Source organism: Dipteris shenzhenensis, chromosome 21, assembly GCF_047967505.1.
Source record: "Dipteris shenzhenensis isolate YYH24624 ecotype China chromosome 21, Dip_SZ_1.0, whole genome shotgun sequence".
NCBI lineage: Eukaryota > Viridiplantae > Streptophyta > Polypodiopsida > Gleicheniales > Dipteridaceae > Dipteris > Dipteris shenzhenensis.
Window position 1 is genome coordinate 15,462,748 of NC_141616.1, and position 10,965 is coordinate 15,473,712.

Below are 10,965 nucleotides of genomic sequence, written 5' to 3' on the forward strand. Positions count from 1 at the left end.
TAGCCCTCCCTCCTATAATTGGAGATGATGGGGGTGTGAAATCACGATTGAACGCCCTTAATTAATAGGGCAATTGTGTCATGTGTGTGTGTGTGAGAGAGAGAGAGAGAGAGAGAGAGAGAGTGAGAGAGACTGTGAGAATCGAGAGTGGTGTCCTTAACTATAAATTTCATGATGTTTAGTTGCTCTTCTTTTGTGCTTATGGTTGGCTGCAGGCTGCAACAACAGAGGTGAGCACATCATATACATACGCTTCTGTTTATCCTCAATTAATCCAGGTACTTATAAATTTTCAGCTCTTGTTTTATGCCTTTGTTTCTTTTTGAATTTTAATGGCTTTTAAGGAGACTACTTTGCTCGGATTGGGTGGTTTTAGTAAACAAGTAGATGTAGAAAAAACAAAACGCAGAAAATCAAGAGAGACCAACGAGGAGTGTGAGAGTTTGGATGTGGAAGAAATAGACATTGACGAGGCTGAGCATAGAAGGTGAGCTAGAATGTTTTGGAATGAGAAATGGAAATTAGAATTCCACTAGATTGAGTTTGATAGGGAAAAAGGAAAGATGTTTTGCAATGTGTGTAGGAAAGAAGATAAGAAAGGTAAGAGTGATTTTGCACGGGAAGATGGGGCTAAGAACATTCAACATAGTGCACTTGTTACACATGCCAAATCTGAAATTCATAAACGATCAATGATTACATCTAGTGGAAAGAACTCTCTTGAATTGGGATTTTGGAAACAAAGTGCCATTCACTTTTTGGCGGACTTGTTTCACCACCTAACATCACTAAGCAAGATATTTCCAAAAGAGTTTGTAGATGTCACTCTACAGTCCTAGGTATTGTTGATGCGGAGATTTGTAAAATTGAATTGGAGTTTATTGCTAAACCTTCCTTGGATATCAATGCGAGTAAGGTACATAGTAGAGGATTTCCAATTATTCCTGATTATGGACCTCAAAAAGGTTTATTGCATGAATTAAGGGCCTCTATTAAAGGAGATGAGTATAGAAGCATCAAAATATCACGTGATTTTGATGGTTCTGATATCGATCGCATCATAACCTTTCAAACTGCATTCTCTTTGACCATAATTAACAATCTCAATAAATGATTTGTAAATAACTCAGTTTTGGGTGCCCTATGCATACTTTGTCCTTCATGTCACCCTCCCACAAAACTTGCAAAGAACTTTGGGAGCGAAGAGATAGAAAAGTTGATAGAATTTTATGGTTGAAGCACGGTTTTGGGAGGAGTGTCCTATGACAATCTTGTAGATCCAATGACACTTCGAAGAGAGTTTCAAACATTTAAAATCCAAGCCACTATAGATTGGAAGGGGTGGAATTTGAGAGCTACTTGGGCTTACATTAGTAATAATGAGACTTTGGCTGAAAAATATGGAACCTTACTAAGGTTAGCCCAAGTAGCATTAGTGCAGTGTTGTAGTACAACAACTTGCGAGAGAGCGTTTAGTGTGCAAAACATCATCAAAACAAAACTTAGAAATCAATTGGGCACAGAAAGTGCGGGAAACCTGATGCGGATATCTATAGAAGGTCCTCCTTTGTCTCATGACTTCAGCGAGTCGATTACTTTATGGCGAACTGACATGAAGACAACAAGACATGCTTACAACTCTCATGGTTGAAAGGTGATTTTAACATTTTCTTTGGTGAATTTTACTGCATTATTATCTCTATTTGACATATGTGAAGGCTTACTTTAGTGATATTTTCACTATTTACAACTATCACATTATATTGGATGGGAGCAAGTCGACATAACAATTAGCATACACCATTGGCCAATGATGATTCTTTGTAGCTATGATGCCCCTTATAGAGGATAGACACATTTATTAACACCTTGGATTCTATCCTCTCAATGGCTCTTTAAAAAGTGTATTGAAACCTCCTCTATCTAAGCCACGAGAAACTTTATTAGCCTTTTGAAGGTTTTATGCAATTGAAAAAGGTTTTATAACCTTTGCCCTTTTAAAACTTGCTAATATTTTAGGAAAGAGTTATTGTACTCAATAATTTTCACACGTTGAGGCCACATCAACTTAGGCCTCTTCTCTCTCGTAGGGGTAGGCACCCATTCTAACCTTTGAAAAAACAATCTGAATGCTCATGATATTATATTATGAAGTCATCCCAACAAGAACTGTCTCGTCTATTTTAGCACAAAATGGTATATCTTTATAGCATCTCTTCTTCAAAAAAAATGCTAGAGGGTGAAAGCTTACCTCATGACATTATAAATTATGTATGAAGGGGTCCCAACAAGAAAATTCGGATCTATTTTAGCACAGAATGCTATTCTTTATACTATAGCTTCTTCTTTTTAAGTACTTTCAAAATTAGTATCCAATTGTATAGTTTCATTTCGATTTTAGTCTTGACCCTAAAAAATATTCAACAAAAATCTTAAGGAAAGTAGCATTCTTACTTCGAGTTAAGTCCTTAACTAGTAATGAGAATAGGCCCTAATTATACAAAGTGGTGTTTTGGTTGTTCCCTTTCCTATAATAGATATATGAAGACTCCAAAATATATATTAACTCTCATGTGTCCATTTGAGTTTGTTGTTTTCAATATCGTCTCTCGGTTTTGCCATAAACTATTGTGTCATTCTTTCAAATCCCTTTGTACGTAATTATGAACATGTTATTTGTACATGAAGATTTGGACTTCTCGAGGCTCTCTATATGCATACGTCTCATCCATCCATAGGTTTTATGAATCCTCCCTTTAGTTTGTTCCCTTTTATTTCTTAAAGAGCATGCCATGCAATGTTAGCTATGACCTATTTATGTTGCCATGAAGTAATTATTCACTTAGTTATCTTATATCATTGAGCTTGTATGGGTTCATATATGATAATATGGATCTGAAAATCAAGTAAAAGACAAGAAATATATTTTTCTCTCTACCAAAGCTACAAGGCACTACCACTAAATTGTTAAGCACCCATGGTAGATGGTTCTGCAAGTGCATATCAAGGATAGCAATTATTACCAAGCATGTATAGCACAAAATTGAAGTTTATCATGGCATTGTCTAGCATCAAGCATTCATAGTGTGATCAAGGATCTTGTAGATCACCTATGTACGGTTGTAGATTTTGGGGGATCATCTATGTGAATGCTTGTACCTTTTCATTTAGTATGTAGAAAAGTATGTAAATTGCACTTAGGATATATGCACACTATAAAGTGCTAGGATAGAATGCTTAGTGTGAAAGTGGTTAAGGTAAGGGTTATGTGTTTAAAGTGAATGTGTGTAAGTAAACCGTGAGGGTATGTTATATAAGATACATTCTTTGTAAGACATGAGGACGCGTAGCTTGAATCTTCTTGCACATCTCTCTCTCTCTCTCTCTCTCTCTCTCTCTCTCTCTCACAGTGCCTTGCCAACGTTGGGCTGCTGCTCTCATGCAGCACCTTGCTGCCTTCGCCTTGCAGCCCCCTTTGGCTACTCCCACTACCTCCAGCTACTCCCCCCCCCCTTGGTAGCCCCTTCACCTGTGCTGCCTACCATCTATAGCCCCCCCCCTCCTAGTTGACCGCCCATATCCCTTCTGGTAGCCTCACCCTCTCCATTGATATCAGCTTCCCCTCCCACCAATTATAGCCTCCCCCTCCGTCGACTTCACCTCTCTACATGGCCGCTTCCACCGACCACATCTTCCCCCTCACTGCCTACAACCTCCCCTCCGTCGGGTTGGTGCTCTTTGCACAGCCCCTACTGCCATCGCTCTTTGTGTTGCTCCTCATCATGAGTCTTCTAGGAGGGGGCTATTTTTGCAGCTTGGGGTGCTCTCCAACTTAAGCGCCCCCTGCCTTGCTTTGCTCTTGGTCTACTTCGCCGAGGAGAAGACTTGTGTTATATAAAAGCGGGACCGTGTTATACAAGAGTAGGTTGGGCTCATCCAGGAGCTTAGGCAGGACATCTCTGTGCTCAGATCGGAGAGGAGGTCACCACCATATGTGCAGCCCGAAGGAGTACACCAGTGGTAGAGGTGCAGATTGCAAGCATGCAATCTATGATCAGGGAGACATCTCGATGGGTGGAAGTGTCCAAGCGGGAACTTGCAACAACAATGTCTCATCCACTCTTATGGAGCACTAGCAAAGGAGCAGCAAGGCTCTCAATATCAGAGTTCACAAGATCAAGCATATTGTAGCTACACTGATGGAGGATGCAACAATCTTTGTGGCTACCACCCTGGGTGTTGCAGAGCATGCAATTGAGAGGTCTTGGCATGTGGGGAGAGACCCCAGCTGAGATCATCCCCTCATTATACAATTCCATGATGCTCAGGCTCAATTGGCAGTATTATGACGTCGATTGGTTCAACTGGCAGTATTATGACGTCGATTGGTTCTACTGGATCACCCATCGATCTTCATGGATGAGGACACCTTTACATGTTGAGGATAGACTGGTCCTAATGCAATAGTGATTTTGGCCCATAAGGAGGAAAAATTGGCGATGGTACGATATGGGTGACTTCTTACAGGTCCTCGTTGAGCACCCACTCCCCCTCCCACCTAGGGGGGCAGGGTCTGTGGGACTCAAGACTCCAAGACCGAGACCCTATCCTATACCATTTGGAACTATGATTGGACCTTATGGTTAGAACCAAGGAATTTATTGGACTCTTACACAAGTCACCACATAGTCTTCTACACAAAGACCTCGCAAAGACACACTAGAGTCCAGAGCTCCACTACCAATGGTCAGTAGGTATACTGCTTATAGAGATGAGATGAGGGACATGAGTAGACTATGAGATCCAGGAGCAGTAGCAGCACTCTACAAGCCATCTCTCTTTGGTGTGATTTTAGTAGAGAGGAGAGATACACATGTCAGATTTCTCTAAATCCGGATCGGACGTATGGACCACCATGACTTGTTTCTTGCAATTTTCTACTTTCCACCTGAGACCTCCCTCTTGTTGTCCAAGAGGAGGCTGAGACGTCATGATATGCAACCCTATATCCATATATTGTAGGTTTCTCAAGCCGTGGAGAATACCTTCTTATTGGGGACTTCAAGGCAAGGGCAGGTGTGTGTCAAGTATCACCCTTGATTTCATGGATGATGTTATTTTGTTACTAGACCTTGACTTGGAGGATGCAGGTATGATGAGAGTCTCTACCAACAGGCGAATACCCAACTAATACAATAAGTGCATTCCATGAGTTGTTAGATACTCCCCTCTACAAAGAGAACAACATCAAGGTCAACACAATGCGGATGCAACATATCAAAAACCTCCAAAACTTTAACAAAAATGAAGAGACCAAGACAAGAATAACAAATACCAAGAATGCCGAACATGTTGGAGGGATGGACACATTAAATGCACATAATACAGACAACCCAGCAAGTGGTAGATTTTAAAGACAAACCAATAGTGGTTGCTCCATCAGAAGGCTTTACACCTCTTAGCCTTTTTATGACAAGAACTATGAAGAGCTAGGATTTCCAACATTGTTCTATGGACACAAAAGACCATACGATACATCATCACAGAGAACATACCAAGAAATCGTAAAATGAGAGCTAAGACACAAAGAATGTCGATTTGCATTTTGTATGGACAACTTGTTTTTTAAAACCATGAAGGTGTTGGTCCGACAAGTACTATCTTCAAGTTGGGTATGAATGGGCAAAGGGCAACTGCAAGAAATTAATTTGCAAGCATAGACTGCACTAGTGGACACAAACATCGAACACTTGATGAGATCTAGAATAGGGTACAGAGACTTCATATGCTTGCGCACATCAACGAACTACAAACAAGGGCTCAAACAAAACGTCTTCACAATGCTTAGACAATTGGGTCCTCCCACCTTCGTCGTGACCTTCTATGCTACTGAGAAATGGTGGGAGCCATTGCTATCATGCCTACACAAGCTTTCCGAGAACCCACAAAACACTAAAGCCAACAATGCTCTGGATGATGTCCAACACACCATTAGATCAGATCCTATTACGATAGCACAATACTATGCACACATATTTCGAGCATTAAAGATACTATAGCAAGATGACAGCATTTTAAGGCCAACAAAAAACTTCTTTTTTGTTACAGAGTTATAGAACAGGGGTAGCCAACATGATCATGGCTTACTATGGACTGACAATGTTCTGATCTATGGGAAATGCAATAATGAGATCCTAGAAAGTACGTGGATGAGCATATTACAATAGACAGTTCAAAGTCAGCACTGCATTTAAGAGACATACAACACACAAGCATAGGAAAGCATGTACAAAAACAACAAAAAAATGTCAGTTTTGGTTTCCACAGCCACCCATTAAAGAACCTCGTGTGTTGCTGCCTCTATGGAACGACCCTCATAAAAGCACCCACAAGAGGAACTTCAAAATAGTATCAACTATGTTCTTAGACAAACAAACAACACTGATTGATTATGATGCATTCCTAGAAAAACTACAAATAGTTGAAGATGAGTACATCTTTGCCCTACGAAGTAGTATCTCTGAACCTATGATATTCTTAAGAAGGCAACTAAAAGACATGTACACAAACAACTTCAATGCTATGATTTTAGAATTATGGGAAGCAAACAGAGACATCTAGTTTGTCATGAACTCGCATGGAGCAGCCTCATAGCAGCCTCATACTATACGTCTTACATAGCAAAAATTGACAAAGAGACAAACGATGCAATAGAAGCAACAATCACGTGTAGTATCCAGAACAACATCCCTGCAAATGAGCGGATCCAAAAAGTGGGAAATTCAAGACTTAACACTCAACATATCAGTGCACAACAAGCTGTGTACCTTTCTCTATTATTACCTCACACTAGTGCTAAAAGGGAGTTTATCTATATAAAAACAAGCGATGCCAAAGAATGAACACTTTTGTTGAGAAGAAAAGCAGAACTTCAAAAGCTAGACCCAACAAGCACAAACATCTTCTTTGATGCCATTATTTCAAAATATCTCAAGTGCAGACAAAACTTGAAACACACATATTTGGCAACCTTTGCTAGCAAATTCACTATAAAAAAATGGCATGGCACAATAAAGAAAACATTGCAAAATAATCAGCTTCAACAATTACAAACAAAAACACAAAACCAGAAGAACATTATAGAGATTTGTGCTTACTCTATTTACCATTGATATCATCTGAACACTCACTTGAACACCTATACCCAACTTGGCATGACATGTACATTGCGAGTGTAGAAATAATTACTACCAATGAAGCATTTTTTAACAAGATGTCTTCATACACAAAATTTTCCTCAAGCAACACCACCACTACAAGGTCTGCATCAACAAAAACAACAATAGTAAATACAGACATTGACAAGTTTGACCTCGATAGAGAAATGCAGTTGAAGGACAACACAAATTAAATACAGTACAAACAACACTGAATAGCTTATATATTGTCCAACAAGTTTTACTACAAAATGTTTCAACAAACAAACTTTGACCAACGTGCCATAATTGACGATATCCTCTTGAAAAAAAGAATTAGACAAGAAGAGAAGTTCCGCTTGTTCATGCCATAAACAAGATTTTCTACATTCAGCAACAATAATGAATACAATGATCCTATGTTACAAGAAACCCATGCAAATCCATAACACTACCAACACTAACAAACATTGTCACAGCACAAAGGTCAGGACTTAGCACATACTTCCAACACACCTAGTCGGTGGAACCGACTAGTCATCCATGGAATATTCAAGGAATATTCCCTATACTGTCACCTAGGGAATATTCCCTAGACCCCAGTGAGAGCAAGGGGCTCCCACACAATCAAGACAATGTGCCTCGTTGTGCTACCAGCTTACCTACCCTGCCTAGCCCATAGGCTAGGCATAGATCACCTTTCCACCATCAACGGTCTAGACCTCATTTGACATGCAAGTCAGGATCCATCTAGGGTCTCGGGCTCACACATGGCTTCTCCTCATATGGGGACCTTACAACTTGAGCACCTTGGACCACTGGTGGTTACCAGAAGGGTGGGGCATTGAGCATATCTAACATCATCGAGGTACTATAATAATCCTACATGGCAAAGACCTCATAGAAAAGACTTCAATTGAGGTAATCATGAGATAATCCTATACAAGATAGAGTAGATGGAAAAAGGCTCAATAAAGGTACTAAAATAATCCTACATCTCATGCAAAAAACCTCAATCAAGGTAATAGATATGATCCTACGTGGCATAGACTAGGTGGAAAATACCTCAATCTAGGTAATGGACTAATCATACATGGCTTAAACTACTTGGTCAACAGGCCTCAATAGAGGTAATGGAACAATCCTACATATCATAGAGTACATGGAAAATACCTTGATTGAGGTAGTTTATGGATCCTACATGGCAACATTAGGGCATAGTTTTTGGTATGACATGGCCAATTAGGTGTAAATTTGCCCACATTGGACGATGTGGCCATTCACTTTTCAAATCAAACCTCTTGAATGTTTCCGTTGAGGATGGTGAAAAGTGCACCATACCTCTAGGGCATAGGGGCAAACCATAACCCTAACCCTAAGGGGTTCACATGGATATCTTTATGTTCGTGTTCAATATAACTTAGTGTACATGTAGCTATACCGTGTGCTCTCCTCTCTCTCTCTCTCTCCCTCTCTCACTTCCGCTATCATGGTATCAGAGCCGATGGTGCTCCCACTATTGAGAGACCATGCTCAACATCATGTGATCATATGTGCATAGCACTAACCCAATAGAGAGCTATTAAGGAAAGGGTTAGATGCCCTAACCCTAACCCTAAATGGGTTTGTATATATTCTACATTTTGAACTAAATCTAGTGTACAGTTAGTCATTTGTGGTGTGCTCTCTAGCTATGCCCCCTCTCCTCATCTCCACTCTTATCCTCTCCCCTCTTCATATTTTGTCATGGTATCAGAGTTTTGAAACTCTGATACCATGACATTCTTTCATACTAGTGAAATTGTTCATAGGGATAATGCCTATCCCTTGAACTCAATTCAATGTATTATTTGTTGTATAGATGACATTCTTTTGACCTTCTAATGGTTTCATCTTTGTGAACCACCATTCTTGATCATTTGTCATGTCAGATGATGCACTGTTGTCGATGTACCAAGGATCTTGTTCTGCTTGGTCGACTTGATAGATGAAATCATTTTTTTGTATTGAAATCAGTATCTAGATACAGTGTATCAATCTTCTGCATTTCCTCATTTGCAAGAAACATATTCCCATGTTCATTTGCAAAATGACTGTCACTAGACTGTCCACCACAATGATTTCCTTTGCTGTGGAAATTCCCTCGATTACTGCTAGATTGACCGCCTTGGTCATATTGGCTTCTTGTAGCAATCTCTTTCATAGTGTCCAAACTTATGACAGTAGTTGCACTGGATGTTTGACACATTGGTGGATGCATTCTCTCGTCCTTGGAATCTTCCTCGATTGGAATCTAATGTTCAGTCCTTCTTTAATTCCCTAGAATCGTCATCTTGAGGGAAGGCCTCTTCATGATCTTGGTCTTGAGGGAAGGTGTTGAGAAATCATGCTCAACATCATGTGATCATATGTGCATAGCGCTAACCCAATAGAGTGCTATAAAAAAAGGGGTTAGATGCCCTAACCCTAACCCTAACCCTAAATGGGTTTGTATATATTCTACATTTTCAACTAAATCTAGTAGTGTACAGTTAGTCATTTGTGGTGTGCTCTCTAGATGTGCCCTCTCTCCTCATCTCCGCTCTTCTCCTCTCCCCTCTTCATATTTTGTCACCCACTCCCTTGATGAGTATCAAGCCCTCCTTATGTGAGGCATCTTCCATTGAGAGAGATTTCCATCAGAGAGAGTGAAAGCCCTTGCTTCATCAAGGTGTAAGCCCTTCTTCGATCCAGGTGTAAGCTCTCCTTCTAAAGCACCTTCATATCTCATCAAACTCTTCATGTAGAGATCCTTCTCCTCTCCATTTTGTTTCAAAAATCTCTCAGATCTGATATCTGGAGTTCAAGATATGCTCTTTTGAACTTCCAAGAGTTTCTTGAGAGCTGATGTTCTTTGAGGGTGAGAGATCTTCATAGTTTTGTAAGGTCTAGGTTTAGTGTGAGGCTCTTTGTGAGAGTTACAATTCTCTGGTTCTGGTCCTTTGGTTCTCTTCAAGTTAGCAAGTCCAAACTATAGCTACAAGTTCTATGGTGCTACATCTCCCACCCAACTCCTTCACCTCCTACGTGATCAGCAACTACTACAACGACTCACCTACAGCAGGCTGTGACTTCATGCGGCTCCCAACCACTAATGCCAATGAAACGACTCTTTAGTGAGCCTCCATGGCTCACGAATAGTATCTCACTCCATAAATCAAGCACACTATGATGAGATCTGAGTCTCCAAATGCTTGTAGTAGCAAAAGCAAATCAACATGATGCTCCAACAATCGCAAAGCGGCCTACAAGCACCTAGCCATCAATGGCCAAGCAATCAATAGTGGTGCAATCTCAACTACATCTGAGCATCCACAAACGAGCGAAAAGCATCTACTGGCACAAAAACTCGGTGACCTAGTAACAACCTCAACGAATCTACTCTCAAGCGATGCTCCACCCTTCTAGACTTGCAGCACATCAGACGATCTCCACAATGCACCTAGCAGTGTCTAGCATCCCAACTACTAATATAACAAGAACACTATGCACACTCGACCTCACAAGACTATGGGAGAGGCAAGTGAGGCTCAAAACACTCCTACGGAGCCCTCAAGGCTCCAAACAGCCATGCAATGAATACTTCACCCTTAGTTACACCTCTGGTCACTTAATGCCACTTGGTAGTCTCATCCCTAAGTGCCAAGTCATCACGTGCCATGTAGGCAGATCCAGTCAACAAGTTTTCCAATCATCCTGCCTAGTCAGCTTCTTACCATGTCATTGCCAT

The 10,965-nt window shown here is 40.5% G+C and overlaps 1 pseudogene; it reads left to right on the forward strand.

Annotated features, from left to right (window-relative positions):
- The first annotated feature begins 332 nt into the window (after positions 1–332).
- Positions 333–1,651, forward strand: LOC147888543 (uncharacterized; annotated as a pseudogene).
- The last annotated feature ends 9,314 nt before the right edge of the window (positions 1,652–10,965 follow it).